This window comes from Anolis carolinensis, chromosome 1, assembly GCF_035594765.1.
Source record: "Anolis carolinensis isolate JA03-04 chromosome 1, rAnoCar3.1.pri, whole genome shotgun sequence".
In the NCBI taxonomy this organism is placed as follows: Eukaryota; Metazoa; Chordata; class Lepidosauria; order Squamata; family Dactyloidae; genus Anolis; species Anolis carolinensis.
Genome location: NC_085841.1, coordinates 234,648,534 through 234,660,346, shown reverse-complemented (window position 1 = coordinate 234,660,346; position 11,813 = coordinate 234,648,534). Strand labels below are relative to the sequence as shown.

Sequence of the window (11,813 nt, the reverse complement as noted above, 5' to 3'; positions counted from 1 at the left end):
GTAAGATGGCTGCGATTTCTGGGAGTTGGAAGTCCAAAACACCTGGAGGGCCAAAGTTTGCCCATGCCTGGTGTAAATACACTCTAAAGGCCCATCAACACTGGCTATTTCATGCCATTTCAAATTGAAAAAAGTGGTTTCGTTATGCAGATAATTACATAGGAAATCCTGTATCCCGTTTGAAGCCTGGGTGGTGATTACACAAACCACAGAGCACCGGTGCACATTAAAGGCCTTCTTTTGCATGTTTTTGTGGAAGTTTATCATCTGGCCACCACAGTTTAAAGATAGCTTTGAAGTGCATTAAATGGTCAATGCAGATGGGGCCTACATTTACAGAGAAATGCCTGCAGTCCAACCAACCTCATGCAAGTTGAAACCATAAGCCACAGCATACAGGCAAAGGATACACCTGAATGTAGGGATGACCTTAACTTTCCTGAATGAGCCTGGGTTGGGAGAGGTTGCCTCTAGAGGAAGGGTGTGTTAAATCAGGCCTTCCCACCTTTTAAAGTTTTCTTTTGTGATGGTTGGTCCTGCCTTGCCTGTTTCCCTGGTGTGCTTTTGATCCTAAGTGTCATGTCTTTGCCCACTAATCGCTTGACTACCTGACTTCCGCACTACAGAGGGAAGTGCCAGCAGCCCAGGAAGGTGACACGAAACTTACGGAGGCAAGCAACTTTTCCCTATAAAGGTGGTTAGCACTGGAAACATTTGCCAAGGTAAAGTGAACCGGAGGCTTGAGTTACCAGACCAGAAATCTGCAGCCGCTTCCTGCTCATGGAGTGTTGGTTTGCCCACGGGGGGGGGGGGGGGGACTTAAATCTCTCCTGCCCCTCTTAGGCACTGTCACCCATTGCATCCTTTTTTTTAAGTGTCAGGAACAACTTGAGTTGCTTCTGGAGTGAGAGAATTGGCTGTCTGCAAGGACGTTGCCCAGGGGATGCCTGGATGTTTTGATGTTTTTACCATCCTTGTGGGAGGCTTCTCTCACGTCCCCGCATGTAGCTGGAGCTGATAGAGGGAGCTCATCCACACTCTCCCCGTGTGGGATTGCATCCTGAAAGGTCTGACAATTAGTTGTTAGCATCCAAGGAGACATTTCTGAAGAAAAAAAATATGCAAAACAAAAATACTCGTGGGTTTGAAAGATGAAGTAAAACTTTTGAGACGGGAAAGCAGAAGTTAGCAGGATGACAACTATATTCTCATCCTATGTCTTTAAGGTCAGTAGTTCTTTTTAACATTTTAATTTCTTTTATTTTGTTATTGCTTTTGGTGATGGAGGGTGTGGAAAGCTACTTTGAATTAGTGTCTTGGTGGGGTGTGATGTATTGAAAAATTACTGACTTTACCATTTACGGTATAACAAACACTCAGTCAACGATGTATTTTAACATTAACATTTTAGTGGTACTTGTGTTTCGTTCTGTTTTAAAAATATGTAAAGTAGACACTTAGGCCCCTTCCACACAGCTGCAAAAAATGCACGTTGAACTGGATTATATGGCAGTGTAGACTCGGATAGTCCAGTTCAAAGCAGATATTGTGGATTATTTGCCTTGATATTCTGGATTATATGGCTGCGTGGAACGGCCCTCGGTTAACTGGCACCCATGGGCAGTGGTAGATACCGGGGAAAATAATGTGAGGTATAAATAAACAATATTTAACATAGAATCAGAGTTGGAAGGGACCTTGTGGGCCATCCAGTCCATTCTGCCAAGAAGCAGGAAAATCACATGCAAAGCGCCCCCGACAAATGGCCATCCAGCCTCTGCTTAAAAGCCTCCAAAGAAAGAGCCTCCACCACACTCCTTGGCAGAGAGTTCCACTTCTGAACAGCTCTCACAGTGAGGAAGTTCTTCCTGATGTTCAGGTGGAATCTCCTTTCCTGTAGTTTGAAGCCATTGTTCCGTGTCCTAGTCTGCAGGGCAGCAGAAAACAAGCTTGCTCCCTCCTCCCTATGACTTCCCCTCACATATTTAAACATGGCCCTCATCATGTCTCCTCTCACCCTCCTCTTCTGCAGGCTAAACATGCCCAGCTCTTTAAGCCACTCCTCACAGGGCTTGTTCTCCAGACACTCGATCATTTTAGCCGCCCTCCACTGGACACATTCCAGCTTGTCAACATCTCCCTTCAACTGTGGTTCCCAGAATTGGACACAGTATTTCAGGTGTGGTCTGACCAAGGCAGAATAGAGGGGTAGAATGACTTCCTTGAATCTAGACACTATAGGAAAGTCAGATAGTTGCTTGAGAGACTTTTAAAAACAGGCCCATAACATACTCCATACAATACCATATCATATATTCTGTATTGATTTGATATTAATATTGAAATGCAGTAATTAAAATCAAATTAAGACTAATTTAAAGTGACACCATTTTACTGTATTATGCATGTATTTTAAATTTGATTGAAAGCATTATTTCTTTATTATTTAAAATCCCACAATGTCAGTTTTGAACTGGGTTATGAGTCCACACTGCCATATATTCCAGTTCAAGGCAGATATTGTGGGGTTATCTGACTTGATATTCTGCATTATATGGCTGTGTGGAAGGATCCTGTGTCCACACTGCCATATATCCCAGTTCAAATCAGATGTGGGATTTTATTCAGCTGTGTGGAAGGGGCCTCAAATAACCCAGTTCAAAGGAGATATTGTGGGTTATTCTGCCTTTATATTCTGGGTTATATGCTTTGAACTGGAATATCCGAGTCCACACTGCCATATAATTCAGTTCAATGTGGATTTTATACAGCTGTGTGGAAGGGGCCTCTGTATATATTTAAACCAGCAAAGAAATCCCCTTATACATCTGTGAAATGTTCAGGGTGGGCGAGAGAAGTCTTTTCTATTGGAGGCAGGTGTGAATGTTGCAATTGGCCACCCTGATTAGCATTTAATGGTCTTGCAGCCTCAGAGCCTGGCTGCTTCCTGCCTGGGAGGAATCCTATGTTGGGAGGTGTTAGCTAGCCCTTGATTGTTTCATGCCTGGAATTCCCCAGTTTTCAGAACGTTGTTCTTCATTTACTGTCCCGATTTAAAGGGTTTTTAAAATACTGGTAGCCAGATTTTGTTCATTTCCATTGTTTCTTCCTTTCTGTTGAAATTGTCCACATGCCTGTGGATTGCAGTGGCTTCTCTGTGTAGTCGAAGGCTTTCATGGCCGGAATCACTGGGTTGCTGTGAGTTTTCCTTCTGAGCATTGCTTCTGGAACATGGCCATACAGCCCTGAAAACTCACAGCAACGCAGCCTTTCCGTGTCGTCTGACATGGTGGTTATTAGAGTAGTCCAGCATTTTTGTGTTCCCAAAGAATATCCTGTATCCTGGTTGGCTCAAGTGCTCTGCTATGGCTGACATACATGTGGGTGGAACGTCAGGAAAAAATGCTTCTAGAGTCAAAGGCTTTCATGGCCGGAATCACTGGGTTGCTGTGAGTGTGTTGTACAGGTTTTATATGTGTGTTTTATTGTAAGCCGCCCTGAGTCCCCTGTTGGGTGAGAAGGGCGGGATATAAATATTGTAATAAATAATAACATTTCCTTCTCAGCATTGCTTCTGGAACATGGCCATACAGCCCGGAAAACTCACAGCAACCCAGCCTTTCTGTGTCGTCTGACATGGTGGTTATTAGAGTGGTCCAGCATTTCTGTGTTCCCAAAGAATATCCTGTATCCAGGTTGGCTCATTAAGCGCTCTACTATGGCTGACACAGATGTGGGCGGAAGGTCAGGAAAGAATGCTTCTGGAACATGGCCATACAGTCCTGAAAACACACAGCAACCCATTCCCCTTATCGTTTCTCCAGCCTCAACGGGGCGGGGAGGACAAACAAGAGCAGTAACAGGAGCTGACGCCGCCTTCTCGGCGTGGCACTTTGGCGACGTCCCCTTCAAGGGCTTCTTTCCACGCTCCCTGCGCAGGCGGCACTTTGGCGACGCTCCCTGGCTCGGGCGAGGAGGCTGGTGCTGCTGCTGCTGCTGCTCACGCTCCCGGCCGGGCGGGCGGCTCCGCAGACGCTCCCTGCTCGGCCCGGGCTCCCTTTGCAGCCGCGCCAGGAGCCGAGGTCGTGCAGAGCTGGTGGGGAGCTTGGCTCTCGTCGCTTCTCCCTCCTACGGCGACTCCCCGCACGGACGGCAGAGGAGGGCAAACCCGGGCCCTGGCCAGGGGCTGGGAAGGATGGGCGAGGAGGAGGAGGGGGCCGCTCGCCGGAGACGACGCAAGAGGAGCGGGTAGGAAGAAGAGGAGGTGATGGCGCGCGCACGCTCCCCACTCACCCTCACCCCCCCCCCCCCCGTCTCTCTTCTGACAACAACAGCGCGCGCTCTCCGGGAAAGCAACCCGCGTGGTGGCTGCGAGCGAGGAGGAAGGCCTGGGGTCTGCGGGAGGGAGGAGAGGAAGCGCAGGGACACCTTCCTCTTTCGCCCTCCTCTCCGTCCTCCCTTCCCGCTGGTAGTTCACTCTCCTGCTGCTCCTCCTTGCTGTGCTTTCCCTCAGGGCTCTGCGTCTCTCTCTCTCTTTCTCTGTGTGTATTTGGCCTGAATGAGAAGCAGCTCTCTCCCCCCCCCCCCCCCCTCACCCGCATTTACGTGGTCTGAGGAGAAAGGGGAGGAGGAGGACCGAGCCGGGCTTCTTTCTCACGCTGGAAAGGCACACACAGAGAGAGGTACTCCTAGCGCTCGCCCTTACCGTTCTTCTCCCTTTCTCCCCTGGACGCTTTGCCTTATTTTCTTGCTGGCAAGTGGCCCCACTCTTCCCCTTTTCTTCCCCCTTTTTTTCTGCCGGAAAATGCCCTCTTTGGCCTTGGGTTTCTCTTGACGGTCTTTTACGAGAGCTCTTATCTCCAGAAGGGTCGTTGTGGTTGAGGTTGTGTTGTCGAAGGCTTTCATATTATAACAACAACAACAACAACAACTAGTACTACTTTATTCTTATATCCCGCCCCATCTCCCCGAAGGGACTCGGGGCAGCTCACATGGGGACCAAGCCCAGTAATATAACACTATAATACAGCAACATAAATACATTTCAATTACTGTAGAGTCTCACTTATCCAACATAAACGGGCCGGCAGAATGTTGGATAAGCGAATATGTTGGAAAATAAGGAGGGATTAAGGAAAAGCCTATTAAACATCAAATTAGGTTATGATTTTACAAATTAAGCACCAAAACATCATGTTATACAACAAATTTGACAGAAAAAGTAGTTCAATACAGCAATGCTATGTAGTAATTACTGTATTTATGAATTTAGCACCAAAACATCATGATGTATTGAAAACATTGACTACAAAAATGCATTGGATAATCCAGAACATTGGATAAGCGAGTGTTGGATAAGTGAGACTCTACTGTACAATGAATTTCATGGCCGTAACCACTGGGTTGCTGTGAGTTTTCCGGGCTGTATGGCCATGTTCCAGAAGCATTCTCTCCTGATGTTTCGCCCACATCTATGGCAATTATCCTCAGAGGTTGTGAGGTCTATTGGAAACTAGGCAAGTTAGCTGGGCCTGATGGATTCATGTCTGGAATTGCTGTTTTCTGAGTGGTGTTCTTTATTACTGTCCTGATTTTAGAGTTTTTTTTAATACTGGTAGGAAACCATGAAAATGAACAAAATCTGGCTACCTGTATTTTTAAAAACCTCTAAAATCAGGACAGTAAATAAAGAACAACACTCAGAAAACAGAGAAATTACAGACATGAAACTATTAGGGCCAGCTAACACCTCCCAACAAAGGATTCCCCTCAAGTAGTAAACAGCCAGACCTTGAAACTGAAAAACTATTTAATGGTAATCAAGCTGGCCAACTGAAACATTTACACCTGCCTCCGACAAGAGTTCTTTCTCCCACCCTGGACCTTCCAAAGATATATAAACCCCACCTGCCTAGCTTCCAACAGACCTCCTAACCTCTGAGGATGCCTGCCATAGATGGAGCAAAACAACAAGAGAGAATGCTTCTAGAACATGGCCGTACGGCCATACACCCTGGAAAACTCACAGAAAACCAGTAGTTGATGTTGTTTGGTGTGTGTCTTCCTGGGTGTTGATGATGATGATGAGCTGTATGGCCATGTTCTAGAAGCATTCTCTCCTGACGTTTCGCTCACATCTATGGCAGGCACTCTCAGAGATTGTGAAGTATAGTGGAAAACTAAGCAAGGGAGCTTCATATATTTGTGGAAGGTTCAGGGTGGAAGAAAGAACTCTTGTCTGTTGGAGGCCAGTGTGAATGTTGTAATCAGCCAATGGTTGGTGTTCCGGGGCTCCTGTTCATAGGGTCTGGCGTGGTTTGCTTTCCCTTGGCACCTGCCAGGAGAAATCCGAACAGGTTGCAGCATCTGCTTCCCCCATCTTTCTTTGCAAAAAGAGAAGGGGTCCTTTTCCTGGGAGGTTGCCTCCTTGACATAGCCAGCAGGGATGAGGACCCTGTCAAGTTTCTCTCTCTCTCTTTCTCCCTCGTTGTTGGTGTCCTCTGTGTCTGGTGCAGGGTCACCTCCATCACGCCTTTCTTTCGCTTCCTCTCCTAACAGCCAGTCCTTTAGTCCTCCAGATTCCCCCCCCCCCAGCCTTTTATTTCCCAGGAGGCTTCTTATCTGTTCTCCAAAGGAAAGAAAACTCTTGCTTTCTCTGCTTTCCTCCCCCCCCTTCCATGACCCTCCTGTCATGTTGTTGTTCTTTTGCTCAGCACAGTTTTTAAGGGAAGGCCCAGCCTTTTTTGAGTGGCAGCCTCCCTCGGTTCTGTCCCTGAGGGAAAGGAGGTGATTTTGTTTTGCTGCTGCTACTGCTGCTGCTTCTCCTTGTGAGGCTCTGGGACACACTTGTTGGACTTCTCTCCTGCCTTCTCTGTCTTCAGGCTGCCTTCTTCAAAGCAGTTACCTTTCCAGGCAGATTGTGTTCTTGCATGGGCACTACGTCCTCAGCTGCCAAGGCTACACTTCTGCTTAAGGAGGAAAAGGTTGCCCTATATTGGAAGGCATCAACGTGTGGAAAGGTTGCTTCCCTGCACTGCGATGCTACCTTTGCATGGTTTTATGTGTGAAACAGGGAAACTTAGCACACATCTTCACTGACCACTTAATGCAGTTTCAAATGAGTGTCTGGGACAGCTACACTGCCATATACTCCAAATTATCAGAGCATTTTTTTTTAATCGTGTCAGAAGCGACTTGAGAACAAGTCTCTTCTGGTGTTAGAGAATTGGCTATCTACAGAGACTTGCCCAGGGGACGCCTGGATGTGTTATCATCCTGCTGGGAGGCTTCTCTCATGTCCCTGCAAACGATTTGGGGCCCGCTTACCTTCGTGACCATGTTTCCCCCTATGAACCTGCACGATCTCTTCATTCATCCGGGGAGGCCCTTCTCCCGCTCCTGCCTCCATCGCAAGCTCTGTTGGCGGGGACGAGGGAGCGGGCCTTCTCAGTAGTGGCCCCCCAGATCTGGAACTCCCTCCCTAGGGAGATCAGGCAGGCTCCCACCCTTGCATCTTTTAAAAAGGAGTTAAAAACTTGGTTGTTTCTTTGTGCATTTGAATAATTCAGTCCCCATGACCAAATAATAATTTAAAATAATACACTTTCCACACTGTTCCCTTTCTCTATAATTAATTGGATGTCAGTCCCCACCCAACGGTTGAGAAATGCTTGGACTTTGTCCTTTGGCCCCGATGCACTTTATAACTATACTATTGCACTTTAGTTCAAATGGCCCCTCGACACTATCACCCTCCACCAATCTGGTGGTCCATTCTATTTTATTTTATTTTTACCCATTTTATGTTGCAAATGAGTTTTTATGGTTAATGTATTGTCGATTTACCCATTTTATGTTGCAAATGAGTTTTTATGGTTAATGTATTGTCGATTTTACTGTGTTTTTACACATTGTAATATGTTTTAATTGTTGTACTCTGTTTATTGTTTTCGGACCTTTGTCCCGTGTTAGCCACCCCGAGTCCCTGCCGGGAGATGGGTGGCGGGATAGAAAAATAAAGTTACTTACTTACTTACTTACTTACTAGAGCAGACAGACAGGAGATCACCCCATCTTGTGGATTCGAACCAGCAACCTTCAGAGCAGCAACCTAACTTCAGGTCAGCAGTCCAGCTGACACAAGGGTTTAACCCACTGCGCTACTGCGGCTCCTAGATCCACATTATCTGTTTTGAAATTGATGATGATAATAATAATAATAATAATAATAATAATAATTTATTTATATCCCGACCTATCTCCCCGAGGGACTCAGGTTGGTTTACAACAGATATCAGCAAACATTCAATGCCATGAGAAGCTGAACAAATCTTGAGTCCACACTGCCGTATAATCCAGTTCAAATCAGATAATCTGGATTTTATATGGCAGTGTAGAAAGGGGCCAAAGAAAGAGTTTTTGCTTGCAGATGATTACGTAGGAAACCCTGAGGCCCACATGGTGATTATACAAACCACAAGGACTTTTATTTGTGTGTTTTTGTGGGCATTGGTTATCTTGATGGCTTCCAAGTGTATTAAATGGTCAGTGTAGATGTGGCCTCTGTTGCTTGCTTTTCGTCCTCTCCTGGAATTGAGCCTAGACAGGGACTAGATAGGTTTTGTATATGTACACCACTTTGTTTCATCGGTGCATTTGCACAGCATAGGTGTAGTGACATCTTTTAAAAAAATACACACACACGGCCTCTCTCCTGGAAAAAAGTTATTAAGATACCTTTACTTCAACTAGTATTATTATTATTTCTTACCCTCTTCTCTCCAAGGCTCTAAGTGAGGTGCAACATAGGTTAAAATAGAATATATAACTAAAAATACTGTAGCCAAAAACATTTGGTGGGCTACATGTTGCCCACTCAGGTCTATGTGAAGTTTTATTGTGATAGTTGTTATGATCAAAAGAGGAAAATTCTTTAAAATGTGGAGATAAATGGAGGAAGAGCAACAAATATTGAGATCGTTTCTCTTCTTCCATGATGGTGGGAATTGAAAACAGCTTTGGAAATGTTGTCATGGTTAAGCTATAGGTTTATTCTCTCCCCACCCCTCTCTTTTGTGTCTAGCAACATGATAATGGAGACAAGGATGTACACTTCTTGCTATCTATCTATATATGGCAAGGACAAAATGTGAAAGATTGGCATTGAAATTCCCAAGCCTAGTGTCGCATCATCCCACAGTCAATATAAATGATAATTTTCTACAGACCTGATAATTTTATACAGAAAAAGCAGAAATATGGGTCCATTCCACAATGTAATTCAGATATAACACAGCAAGAGATGGCAGTAAACAATGCAGGGAGGATAAGTGTATTCACAGGAAAAGATAATGAGGGACAGTTGTGTTTTTATAAGAATTGCCTAAGCATTTATTCCAGTACATATAAGAACTGTATCTTTTCTAAAAATATTTTGTGGGATAGGTAGAAAGCAGGAAATGTTTTTGTGCTACAGACTGATTTGTGTATTGAACTTTCTTTCCATTACAAAGAAGAGAAAATACTCAATTATTCCCAAATGTTTGTGTGTTTGTAAGTTAAATTTGGTATTGTCAAGAATGTCAAGGTTATGGGTTTTGAACCGGGTGTGATGATTCTTTGAACTGTTTGGCATATTGCAATTTATGCTGCAGCTTTTTTTCATGTCAGGAGTGACTTAAGAAACTGCAAGTCGCTTCTGGTGTGAGAGAATTGGCTGTCTGCAAGGACGTTGCCCAGGGGGCACCCAGATGTTTTTGATGTTTTACTATCTTTGTGGTGGCTTCTCTCACGTCCCCGCATGGAGCTGGAGCCGACAGGGAGCTCATCTGCGCTCTCCCTGGGTTGGGTTAGAACCTACAACCTTCAGGACACTAACCCAACCTTCAAGTTAGCAGTCCTGTGGCACAAGGCTTTAACCCATTCACCACCGGGGGCTATAGCCTGTTTACTTTGTTTATTGGGATATCCCACCAAGGTCAGTAGCTGTCACAATTTCTCATGGAAGCCAAAGTGACACCTGATAATAGTTTTTTTGTGTCTATTGTTACAGCTCTTGTATTCAATACTTTCTCTTTTCTACTTACCAACCTGTATGTGTGCAAGCTGCTTCCTTCCTGCAAGAATCCTTTGTTGGGAGGTGATTAGTTGGCCCATTCTTATTTAAACCTGCTAAAAATAAAAATTAGATGTTATGATGCAGATTTTAAGTTACTACTACCTTCCTTATAGAGTTTATTACTTGAAGAATCATTGTTGGCAACCCTTTCAAAATACAGTCTCCTTGAAAATATACATGGGACCCTTGGTATCTACTAAGGTTTGGTTTCAGGTCTTCCTATGGATATCAGAGTCCATGCATGTTCAAATCCCATTGTAAACAATGACATAGTAAAATGGAGTCCTTATATAAAATGACAAAATTATGGTTTGCTTTTTGGAAATTCTCTTTTGGGGGAGGGGATATTCTCAAGATCTGAATGGTTGAGTCTGTGGGTACAGCATCCATAGATACAGAAGGCTGACTGTTTGCAATGTCCTAACATTCTTTGATGTCAGGCTGTCACAGGTGAATGCACTATTTTTTCATGCTCCAGTTCAAAAGTACACTGCCTCTGAACCCCACATATCCTCCCTCTGCCTTTTTTCTTCCTTTTTCTTCCCATGTGAGTACTCAGCCTTTCACAGTAAGTTGTTTGTTCCCAAGAATAAAGATGGAATTATACCAGATGTCTGTAGTGACCTAAATGTGTAAAAAAATAAACAATATTTCTGTTGCCTGGGGCTGTAATCCAATACTCACTTATGCAGAGCAAGTTTAATTGAACTCAGTGGGAATTTCTTTGGGTGCAATAAGTATATGTGAACAAGATTTATCTCACAGTCTGCTCAGTATATCCTGGCTCCCTGGAATTGTAAGTATTTTCCAGCCTGGATTGTAAAACACGGACAACGTGCATACATGTACATAGAATTTTGTATGAATTTAAAGTTATACATAAATATGTATGTGTGTACTTTCAAGTTGCCTGTTGACTTCTACTGATCCCATACACAACAAAGTATTGCTTGAACATATTTATCTCCCCAGGGTTTTATTGACTAGGGGTGAGTGGGCCAAAAGCTGTATTTGCAGAAGTGTTACAGTTGGAGAACAGTGCGATGAAATACAGTGTAACTCCAAGCTATTTCCACAATTATGGTTTTTGTTTTTCTGTAGTGGAAATGTGTTGTGAGTTAACATGTAAAATATATTTCATTGTAAAAATAACCTAAGGGCATAAGCCATCTCCCCCTGGAATTGATTCAGTAATTCACTCTTATTATAGCAGTATACAGGCATTTTCAGTCACTGACAAAGAATATCCTTTCTGCAATGTCTTTTTATGCTTGCCAAGCTCCTGCCTTTTCCTGCTTGTCCTTTGTCTACCAGCTTATTTTTTTTTAGCAACTTTGGCAGGGGATGGTGAAAGAGGGGTGGCTAAATTCAAACATTAAATGTTATGTTGCAGCAGCATGCCTGCAGTAAACAATGTAATAAAATTGAACTGGGGAAAATGGTGATCCTACTATAGCTGTGTCCCTGTCTATAAAAGGCAAAGCAAATGTCAGCTGCTTCCAGAACTTCTTATAGAGCATGTGTGAACTGTAATAAAAGAAGAAGGCAGATAAGCCTGCTTCCCCAGCATGTTAAAAAGGCTTGTATCTATGAGTTTGGACACCAAAATGAAAATCAAGAAAGAGTGGAAACTGATAAAAGAAAATATCCTGGATGGATTTTGAAAGAAGTCTTCATGTAGTCTTAGAACATTAAA

The 11,813-nt window shown here is 44.1% G+C and overlaps 1 protein-coding gene across 3 annotated transcripts in view; it reads left to right on the top strand.

Annotated features, from left to right (window-relative positions):
• Nucleotides 1–702: 702 nt before the first annotated feature.
• Nucleotides 703–11,813, top strand: part of mgat5 (alpha-1,6-mannosylglycoprotein 6-beta-N-acetylglucosaminyltransferase) — a 181,165-nt gene continuing 170,054 nt past the window's right edge. Inside the window, exon 1 of one of the 3 annotated variants that reach the window (XM_062967009.1) lies at nucleotides 703–722. The gene's annotated coding sequence lies outside the window, so the exon portion shown is untranslated. Of the gene's footprint in view, nucleotides 723–3,943; nucleotides 4,265–11,813 lie in introns of those variants that run through there. The other 2 variants (XM_062967008.1, XM_062967001.1) reach the window with 2 other exon arrangements.